The following is an 11,749-nucleotide window of genomic DNA, read 5'->3' as shown; positions in this document are numbered from 1 at the left end:
CAATGCTGCAATGTCCAAGTTCTTCTTTTTAACAATCTCCTTAGCAACATTGACATCTTTAGGGTCATACCCTATCTTAATCACCAAGTCTTCCAAAGACTTGATCCTGTTATCTTTGGCCAAGGAGGACACTTTTTCCATCTTCAACTGTGACTGTACATTTGCAAAAGAAACCTGCAATTTAGATAAGGACATGGCAGTGTTAGTTAGCGTAGAAGATATCATTTCACCAGTTTTCTTGTGCATCTCCATTTGATCAATGGGATGCATGTTATTTGTGCTGAATTCAAAAGTGGTACTCTTGTAGTCTGTTGTTGATTTTGGTTGTGGAATCTACGCCTCAAGAAAGACCATTTTCATTTTACCATGCTCTTTGTCAAAAACTAACAGCAACCTACTCTGTGAGCTGGAGGTCTGCTTCTAGAATTGATTATAAGTGATATTATTCAGAATTTCATTTCTAAACTTTATCTCCATGTACCTTCTAAAATTGTCTTCTCTTTATCCGTTTGGACAGTTTGTGATTCCAGCTCAATTTCCTTATGACCTTGTCAAGATGAAGGTTCAGAAGGAGATGTAATGAACTTGGTAGTTGCAGGTGGTGAATCTATGATGATGATGGCTGCCTGCTCTTTAGTTTCTTTGTCTACTTTTGGTCTGGGAGTTACCTTTGGTCTCTTTCTATAACTGATTCTGAATTCTCTAGCTTCACTTCCAGTAGTAGATGATGATCCTTCCTCCCTCTACCTTTTGCTTGACTTTTCCTAAGGAATTGGAGTTTGCAAACTGGAAGTAGAAACAAGCTTCTCTTCAGCTTCCTGTAAGGTATTTTCTGACCACTCCAGCTGATTGGCATACTACTCTATGTCTGGCCTTGAAGTATGAATGTAAGGAGTGTTCTTGTTTTCCACTATGAGCTTTGATATGATGCCACATAGGCCATAAGACCATGTAAAGCTCAAACTAAACTTCATTTCCTTCAGTATTTTGCCTGCCTCCTCACCTATTGTTTTGGTGTTGCACACAAATGGGCCCACCTATGTCTTTATTCTGAATTGAGCCTTCTTCTTGGCCACTACAAAGTCAATGTCATCGAAATTTAGTATCTGCCTGATATACTCTAGTGCAAAGATCCTCATTGGGAGGTATTGGGGGAGTTTATAGGGGGCCAATTCATAGCCATAAACTCTAATCTATGTGTTTTTTTGATATAGATACCAATCATCGTCTTTGCTTGGTCTAATAGATGCAGAATTCTCGTGATTTCCTCATTAATTCTGGGTTGTATTGCACAATTCAGAATGTTCATGGCTGGATGAACAAAGTCTTCAATAAATTGCTTGTAGGTGAATTTATGTTGTTCTTTCATGACCAATGAGGTCCAAAAGATCACCGGTTGCTAGTTCCCTACATCATCTAGCTTTTGCAATGCATAACTGATCTTGTCTGCTTGAAAATAAGGAACATATAAATCAACACAGAGGTGTAATTAAACACCTGCTTTGTAGGAAACTTAATAAATTGCTCATGGATATTGTCAGCTAGGAATTGACTGAAGTTGAATACGATGGAGGTCCTGTTGTTTGTGGAAAATATGGAGAGGAATCCGAAAATGGGCTCTTCTACCACACTGATCAGAATGATAGCCTAAAATGTAAGAAATGATGGAAATAATTTGCTTGGCCTCATCAGGGAAAATGGAAGAAGGATATGGAGGATTCTTCTTGGGTAATTGGGCATTCTTTGGCAAGAAAATCTAAAAAATTCTGGCTCTGGTGGAAAAGTCTAGCTTTTGATAAAGCTGGGTGAGGGCTTCTAGGGAGAAAGGGGCAGCATTTTCCACAGTGGGGGCCAACATCATTTGGTCAATGGATTTGGCTGTAATGGTGAAAAGAATGTCACATGTAGGGGCAATTATGGCCCTCTGGGTAGGGACATAACAAGCTTGACACCTTCTGGTAAATTTTGGGGCTTGGAATGTCAAGGGGAAGATATAATGTGGGAGGTTGGACTCCGAGAGCCCAATTTCATCAATCTTGTCTGTGTGCTTATCCTTTAACCAATAATACAATTCCAGAAAATTGCAGTCACATTGAGTATCATTTATCCTATAATCTCTATCCGCTAATGGTATATGATCTAAATCGACAGAAGGGGGAATTAAAGGATTAATGGTCTTATCTTGGGTCTTACTCTTGGGAGGCATGATTGTAAATAATCTATGAACCAGATGAATTTATAGAAGAGGCTTACCGAGGACAGCAAAATAATGGACTGTGAAGCGAAAATGGAAAGAAAAGTCAGTTTCTGTCGCATTTTGGTCGTGGAATGGCTCTGATGGAGATCGTTGTGGGAAATTATGAGTAACATAAGCGAAGAAGTGAAAAGGGGTGAGGATGACAGGCTCAGAGGCATTTAAACACAGTGAGGAATGTCCCATTAGAAATGGCGTGAGATTGTTAGGCTGAATCTTTACCCGGGAGAAATTGAAATAAATAAAGAACGATTATTTGTCTGGGAACGCATTCAATTGGTCCAATAGTCATGTCATGTGGTGGGGAGTGAGTGGTGGGGCGAGACATGATGGACAAGGGAAAGGTGGTTTCTGGAGGGGGTAGAGGGCGGTTAATGGTTTCAGTGGTGGGGGGACTGCGAAATCACTGGAATGCGCCATGTAAGGGATAGGGCCCGGTGGGAGAAACCACTTTCTGGACCCCCCCTCCCAGCAGTAAAGGCATAATGCGAAGGGGGGGGAGGCGAAAATGGACGAGGTTTGTCGATTAATTACATGAGCGGATCCTGAGGCCTTGAATGCGATTGAACTTTAATCCCAAGCGACAAGCAACATCTGTCATCATGCACTTTAATATTTCTTTTCAAACTTAGGATAAGGGGAAATGTAAGATAAAAAGTACTTTATCCTGATACACATGTTTCTCCTTTGAACTTAGGATAAGAGATGAATAATAAGACATTTTGAAATACTTTATCCATATCATGCACATTTGCCTCTTGTGCCATATCCTCAAACTTAGGATAAAATTTACATAGGCAAATATTTACCAAATCACCTAATCTACCTACCCTTAGCTAGACTAGCATTTCTATTTTTGTCTCCAGGGTGCACTTAAACTAGCAAACCCATTTTTATTTTCTTTTACACAGAATGAAAAACTATCTAACCTATCGCTTATTTCTCCTATTGATCCAGATTAAACAGTTGGATCAATGTCATTTTCTACCTAACTAATGATTTACCCAGATTAAACTGTTGAGTAAATCTTTATTCTCTATCTTAATTTACAGAAATTTAAAAGAGTTCAATCATGATTAGGCTGTATGATTAAACTAAAACTAGCGATTGTGTCATTTTGAACAAGCTGCACACAACTTTTATTTTCGAGAAATGAAGCAAAAACTATCTATGAGTAGTGGCATTTAGACTTGCGACACTTTCAATATTATTCTTTTTTTATTTTCTTTCTTTTGGTGGGGTTCAATCTTTTCTTTTTTTTCTCTTTATTTTTCTTCTTTATACCCTCTTTTCAATTTCTATTCAATTTTTTCTTTTTATTTGGAAATGGTTGATAGATTGAAAAGTATTTACAAAATAAGAATTCTGAGATACAATACTCAATTACCTTGAGATCCTATAAATTATAGGACCCTAATAGTAAGTACTCCAAACAATAATAAAATTGTAAAATAAGTTATATGAATATTTGTTTAACCCCTTTTTTATTATTGATTTTTTAATGTAATTAAGTATTTTTTTGGTAGGTTATATATATATATATATATAAGAATGATAATAAGCAATTTTTTAATATTTATTTATTTAACATTGAATGATGACAATTTTTTTTATATAATGCTCATATTATAAGGTCAAAGTTATTGTCATTGAACTTATGTTGAGCACGATACTTATGGGATATTGACCTGGTAGGCATAATGTGGCATTGTGCTTGATTGGAATTAAGTGGCATCTCCATTAACTATGGTTAAGACGCAAAGATTTTGTCTTTATTTGTAAGTTTTGAATGACAGTATTATACAGGCTAATGGTTGCAATGTCAGACTCTTGTTGTCAAACAATTTACTAATATTTGTTGATCCTGCCTGATAAAATCTAATGAAATCTACCTATGTTCAGAACCTTTGATATGAATTGATTTAACATTTATTATGTTAGATGTCATTTTTTGGGATTCAACTGCGTTAAGCAAGTCATTCATCTATGACCATTTCCATGAGAGGTAGTCATAACTGACTAATTTCTCATGATTTTTGAATTCACTAATGGCACACTTCAGTGTAGATTTGATTTGATTGGATGGTACACTATAGTACTCACTTGAAATCATTGCAAAATAAAATTTCAACTAATGAAATATAAGATAAATAAATAATTTTATTATTAAAAAATAATAAATTTTAATTTGCAAGGTTAAACTATAGAAAATCTGCAAATATTTTTGGTCAAACCCAAACTAATATGGGTTTGACCAAAATATCCAATGTGTTATCTACCTGCCCATGGCATGGATAATAATAGGCAAAATTGAACTTTCCATATGATTGTTTTAACATATTATATTGTGTTCTCATAAAAGGAGGTCAAACTTGTCATATGATTTTTCAATCATGCAGTGTTTTATATTTACTATCTTATACATATGATAGATTTATCATGGTATCCGCGAGCTGTAGAACAATTCGTTTATGTGGGGTTTAGGCCGAGCGTAGTCCAAAAAAAAAAGATTTATCATGGTAAAATTGTAAAAAATGTGTACATGGTTCATTTATTATATATTAAAAAATGTAAAGATTGGAAAATGAATATGTAATATTATTTTATATGAATTTTAATTTTTCAATATTTTTATTTTTAAATTTGATTATAAATTTTAGTGTATTTTAAATATTTATGTTTTTGTTTTTAAAATATATTTCTTAATGAATTTTAATTAAAATTTGGTTAAAAATTGTAGAAATCATAAATTTGAATTGTTGAATTTATATAATTTATATTCTATTTTTGCCTAGGGTTTATCTATAAAATATACAACAATTGACATTAGGGTGTTTGGTGAAGAGGTTCATTGTATGGTAGTTCATGGATAAATTAGTCAATCATATTTTTTTTTTGGCCTATTTTTTATGGAATAATATTTTAGTTTTTTTTGTTTGTTTTGTTTTGTTTTTGTTTGTTTGTTTTTTTTTGAACATATTTTCCAAAACAATTTTAAATCTAGCTAAAAATTGTTGAAATGATAAATCTGAGTTATTAAATCTACATAAACTAAATTCTAATATTCACTTTTTTTTTTTTTTTTATATAAAAAATATATTTTAATACTAAATTTCATTGAGAAAAAACAAAAATATCAAAGAATAAAATTTCACTATTAATTTTTATTAAAATCATAATTTTCAATTAATAAAATTATTATTTTTAATTTAAAATTATTTTTTCTTAACCAAATTTTGGTATTTACTTTTATTAAAATTATGAAAATCTTGGTATTCACTTTTATCAAAATTATTTTTTCCATCTTGAGAAAAACCCCTAAAATAAAAAAGTGAAATAAATATCTAAGATATCTTTTATAAGTGTATGAAATTATAAATTACATTTTCACATACTTACCAAAATAAATACTTTTTTTTTTTTTTTTATTATTACTAAAATTAAAATTTTAATTTTAAAATAATAAAATTATTATTGCTCTTAATTTTAAAATAAATTTAACCCGGATGTGGGTGGTTTTAATGCTTATTAATGGTGGCATTAAAGAGCGACGGCGCTCGGCCTTGCCACCTGCTGGCCAACGCACCTCTCCAAGCCCATACCTGGCTCATGTTAGCTCACATAAGGTGCGAGCAGGTCCGCCTGCAGACTGAATTTAATGTTCACATCGGCCGAGACAAGGCAGCGTTTGGTTTATTCATGGAGCAGTCGGCCTTCAAACTCATTGTTCGTTCCCTGTTCTCTATTCTCTGGCTGTCCAATGCAGGATTCCTCTACAGCAAAACGGCTTTAAGCAATCGCTGCTGGCTCCTGCTGGCTTTTGATTCTGGAATTGGACTTTCATTATCCCATTGTCAGCCTTGCTCTTTGAGCCCTTCTCAGGATCTTTCTGTGCAGTCTCGGCTCCCCCCTAAAGCTTCCAGTGTTCCCAAGCTTTCCCCTCGCTGCTCAGCCATGGTGCGTCATCGCATGAGAAGCCACCATGGAGGATCCCGTGGTGGTCGCGCACGGCCTCAGACGGCTCAATCAGTTGATCAACCTCTGCCCCTTGCCTCTCTGCCTTCATCCCAAGAAAATTCTCCTCCTCCCAGCCCTTCAAGCAGACCTTTCCTGCACAATGCCTTCCAAACTACTCGTCTCAGCTTTCAGAGTAGCCTGAACAGGCCCATCATCACGGCGAATATCACGGTCATTTTTTCTGAGGAAGAAGCTCAGATTCAAGCTCCTGCGCGTTCTGTGGCAGAGCATCCTCAGGGTGTTCACAGAACTGTGGGTGGCTTCGCCACTGTGCAGAATCTGGCAGAAGAAGGTTTGGTGGAGAGGCGTGGCGATCAGCATGGCGAGGGTGACAATTCAGGCAAAGCTCGGCCACCAGGTGGCAGCTCGCATGAGGCCACAATATCGATGAACATTGCGGGCAGCTCCAGTGGCACCCGTCCAGCGGAGGACCCTCCAAGCGGCAGCGGGGTTGGTGTCGAGGTTCGGGATGGAGATATGTGGTATGGCAATGCTTGCCCTATTGTTGAGGAGCTGATGGACCCCATGTAAGGCCACCTGGACTCCTTCGTGTCTTACCAGAAGCTTCGGTTCAGATCAATGGTCAGGTTTGGATGTTTATGGTTTTGCTGTTCTGGTTTTGTTTTTTCGGCTCAGTAGTCTGGCTCTCTGTCTATGTGGTCCGGAAGTATGTGGTTTTATGGATGTCATGTACAACATCTCGGTCTTTAGGTGTTTGTCTCCACTGTTTCAAAGAGGGCTATCCCAAGTCCCCATTTTGGCTTTCTTGCAGTATTCAAGCTCCTATGTATGGTTTTTATGCTCACTGCAACTGGTTTTCCCAATTCTGGGACAGTTTTGCTGAACTGAAAGCAATCAAATGCTCTCGGCTGAGGCTTTTGCCTCTTTGTAACTTTATTCTTTTTGCCCTATAATAGAATTAGTCTTTACCGAGAAAAAAATAATTTAAAATAAATTTAACACTTTACAATTCTAAACTAGATAATATAATATAAGGCGTCTCTATTATGAGGTTCTTTGTAATGACAATGTAGAGATTCGTCGGCTTCCAGGTGTCTTGACAGGTGTCATTGTTTTGTTCTTCCTATGGTTTAATGTGAGATCCTTTGTTATTCATGTGCTTTAATGAAAGATACTACAACCCGAATGTTGTAACAAACCTACAATCTGCCCTACTCAAAGCCACTGAATGCTAAAAACCGCTATTGGAAATCTCTCTGGGAACAACCCTCTGAGTACAAATTCCCCCCTCCAGGCTCGTATTTGTAGTTGCAGAAGACCGATGACCAATTTTCTAAAGCAATAGGTTCTTCTTCTTCCCGACAATAGCATCAAAAGGGTGTGCCCATTTCAAATGCTTTTCACTTGCATTACAAGACCGAATAAGAGACTTGTTAGCAATGGTTTTGAAACAGAAGAGTCCCATCGCCGCAAAAAAGAATGCTAGAGTTCTCAACCTCTGGGGGAGAAAGAAGAAGACAAAAGCAACAGGTTCTTCTTCTACACAACAATACTAGCAAAAGGGTGTGCCTATTTCGCACGCTTTGCATTAATACGAGACCTGTTAGCAATGGTTCTAAAATAGAAGAGTCCCATGGCTGCAAAAAAGAATGCCAAAGTTCTCAAATCCCAGGGGATCAAGAAGAAGACGAGGATGAGGGGGAGGATAATATGTCTTTTGTTGCAGGTGGTGGTGGGTCGCATAGTGACAAAGTTCATCTAAAGAGGTGAGAGGAGCAATAGACTCTAGCAAGCGAGAGCCTCTCTAATGGTAACCACATCCCTGCCAACATTGTTTAACCAGATTCAAAAGCCACCCAAACTAGTTGACATCCCAAGGAAATCAATTCTTCTCCGTCTGGATGGGTAGCGACGACTCTTGGTGGAAATCTTACACTAGTTATTCCTTTTCCCTCAGCGGCCGAGGGTTGGCAGGACGTATTCACCAAAGCCAACTGACAACAAGGCCAACTATTTCTTCGTGCCCTCTTTCCCCACCAGTGGAGCTTTGGGAGACGTATAGGAAAAATTCAACCAATTCAACAACATCATAAACGGTCTCATGGCATGGGACACCTCCGCCTGGCCTTACTATGACTCAACTCTCCAAATGCCTTTGACGAAATGGATAGAAACTATCTAGAGGCCTTTAATGAGAAGGGTGAGTTGTACATGGCGATAACGCCAAGATTGTGGCGAGCTACACCCATCAGGCATACTTCGATCTGAGCAAGAATTACATCCGATGGTGCGAGATCGACAACAACGTTGCCATGACAGAGGACTATCTCTACTTGTTCTATTGGGGTTTATGGGGCTAGATCCGAATTGGGTCAAAGTTAGTTTGGTGAGGGGGGCTTTAACTTATGAGGGGTACAACTCCCACTTCCTCGCACTGAAACTCCTTTATATTTTGTCTTTGAAACTCATTTTCATTTTCTATGGTGATAAGTTTGGATTTGAGTGGAAGTATATATAATGTGTATCCTGATAAATGTTGTATATTTACTCTAGCAATAGTGCGACCAATCAATTTGGTACTCTGCCTGAGTTTTCTTATGCAATGTTATTTTTCACATTTACGTTGATGATAAAGCAAGTGATTAATTTGATAACTTTCTCCAATTGTTGGTTTTCCTTTAATTTTAATTTGATATATCTTCCACATTACACACTTCATATGTAGTTCCTTGTTGGGCAGATAACTAGACCAACTGACATATTTGCAGCGGAAGCCAGAAGAGGGAAAGATATCCAAGGAATACCCTGGGATAGGCTGAACTTTATGAGGGAGAAATATAGAGAAACCCAGTTAGAGCGGTACAAAAATTATGAGAATCTGTCGCAAATTCATGATGAACTAGATAACGTGGGGAGAGTCTTGTAGCTGGAAAAATGTTGTTTTTTGCATATGAAGGCAAACAATTTTTTTTGTACTTTTTCCTTTGTTTTACCACATTCTACTTTCATTTGTTTCTCTTCATATTTTCCATTTAGGAGTGAACTTGGCACTCCCACCTTCCGATATTAACTTGTTTCATTTTCTAGCTAGTTTTGATTAAGTTATGATGGGTTAAATTAATTCTTTCAACTATATCTTTGTAGTTTACTTCCATGTGTAGGTGTGTAAAAGAACTCAGAAAGGAGGGAATTTCTATGAGTTCTGCTAATAATAATACAAGAGAAGTGAAGTCTACAATTGTACACTTTCAAGTCATTTATACAGTCAACCCCAAATGTAGATATGAATGTGATGTATATATGAATGTTGGGAGCCTAGTGATAATTTTTTTGAATGCAATAATTTTAATGGTTATATGTATTATATTTGAATGGCCTTAAGTGTAATACTTTATCAGACTTGAATATTTATTATGAATAATGTCTATTGCAAGCTCATGTGGACTAATTATAATATACTATAGAATGTTGTAGTCGAGGAACTTGGTTTGGGCAACAATCTTTTATCAAATTATTATGTTATACATTGGTCTACAATATCTCGTAAAAAAATTGAATTTCTTAATGTTGTTGGGCAAATTGCACCATCAGAGGTACTCTTTAAGCTATCTAGATCCATCTTGTCCATAGTGCTTACACTAGGTGTTTAAAAATGATATATGTGAATGCTTATGTCCTTTTGTAGTTTAGTCAATGTTCATCATAGTAATACATGGTGGGAAATTGTCATTTTCATTGGTTCAATATCACATATTTGGCTTCCTTATTACTGACTTGTGCCTGACAAAAACGGGTCCATCCAGGAACTTTAGTGCATGGTCACTCATGGGGATTAGCACCATGGTTGTGAAGAATAATTTACTAGTTGCATGTGGATTCCAGGGAGAGCTTATTTGTAAGGTTAGATTATAATATTTTCTCCTGAAGTTTGGTCTATAACCATCTATGAGGTTTTTTTTTTTAACATCTTTGTTTATGGTATGATACACATATTCTCTTTTATGGTGCAGTTTGTACACTGAACTGATGTGAGTTATTGTTCAAAGATAACTTATGATGATAATGCTATCATGAATGTTGTGAAGATCTACCACAATTCTAGGTACATATGGAGTAACAATTGTTTTTGTATTTGAATTTTAATTGATTTTCAATATTTCCAAAGTTGCACAAAATCCAATGATAGAAAGTTCTTTTTGTTGATTTATCTTCTCTAGTTGTTATGCCACATTATGACTAAAGTCCATTTGCATCATGGATCTGTGTTATACACTGGAGAAAACCATTTCATGACTTTAAGTAATGGCTATGGTGTACGAGTCTTTGACATATATTGATTTGCATTGATTAGGCACTTCTCATTCCCTTAGCACGTTAATGAAAGTACCAAATGATTTAACAACACTTTATTGTCTGTTAGTTGTAATTTGAAAGTGAAATTACGTTAATTCCTTTTTATTTTGTTGTTTTTCACACTTTGTTATAATAAGGATGATATGCAACATACTCCTTTTAGTCCAAATAAAAAATTGCTCATTGTTGTTGGGGACAATGCCGAGGGTTTGCTTTCAGACTGTCAAATAGGAAAGGTATGTAAAACTTCTTGAGAAACCCTATTGGGGTGCATGGTGTTTTGCTTTATGCTTATCAATTAGTTCACACCTCGTAAGTTCAAAATTTAACCAAAATGTAGCTTTATTGACAAGGTGTTATCTGCATGAAATGCAATTATTTGTTCTGATTGTATGTTGCATTTTACAGACTATTGCAACTCTTCAAGGCCATTCAGATTACTCCTTTGCTTCTGCATGGCACCTAGATGGTCGAATATTTGCTACTGGGAACCAAGATTCCACATGCAGGCTTTGGGATGTTAGAAACACTAAAACCTCTCTTGAAGTTCTCAAGGGCCACTTAGGTGCCATACGTTCTATAAGGTTCTCATCAGATGGACAGTTTATGGCCATGGCCGAGCCAGCTGATTTTGTCCATATATTTGATACAAAGCATAACTATAATAAGAGCCAGGAAATTGATTTCTTTGGGGAGATAACTGGAATATCATTTAGTCCAGACACTGAGTCACTTTTTATTGGTGTTGCCGATCGAACATATGGCAGCCTGCTTGGATATAACAAACGACATGAATATTTTTATCTTGATTCTCTAATATGAAGTGTTTCTTTACTGGTGATTTAGAAAGCCAAACCTGGAGTGTTGCATATTGGATTGCATTAATATGGGACCAAATAACTAAAAGCAGGTTTCCTTGAACATATGCACATATGTAGAGAAAATATGTACAACAGATGACTGTGTTAGGTTCTTTTAATTGGACAACATTATCCTATAGTATGACAAGGTTGTGAGGTGTGACCATTTTCTCATCAATAGGTAGCCAGTGTCAGTTGAATAGTTGATGACATTTTAGAAATGGAATGTGAAAAATGTTATTGATCAACATAACTCTTTGGAATTAAATTTGCATATGTGCTGGTAATTTCCATTTTTGAACAA

General features: G+C 36.3%; 1 pseudogene; it reads left to right on the top strand.

The window, feature by feature from the left end:
* The first annotated feature begins 5,785 nt into the window (after positions 1–5,785).
* LOC149172372 (uncharacterized) lies at positions 5,786–11,407 on the top strand (annotated as a pseudogene).
* Positions 11,408–11,749: the final 342 nt, after the last annotated feature.

Source organism: Pinus tabuliformis, chromosome 4_2 (assembly GCF_031772625.1).
Source record: "Pinus tabuliformis cultivar Carrire ecotype Pingquan chromosome 4_2, CPIR1, whole genome shotgun sequence".
In the NCBI taxonomy this organism is placed as follows: Eukaryota; Viridiplantae; Streptophyta; class Pinopsida; order Pinales; family Pinaceae; genus Pinus; species Pinus tabuliformis.
This window is presented reverse-complemented; position numbering and strand designations above follow the sequence as displayed.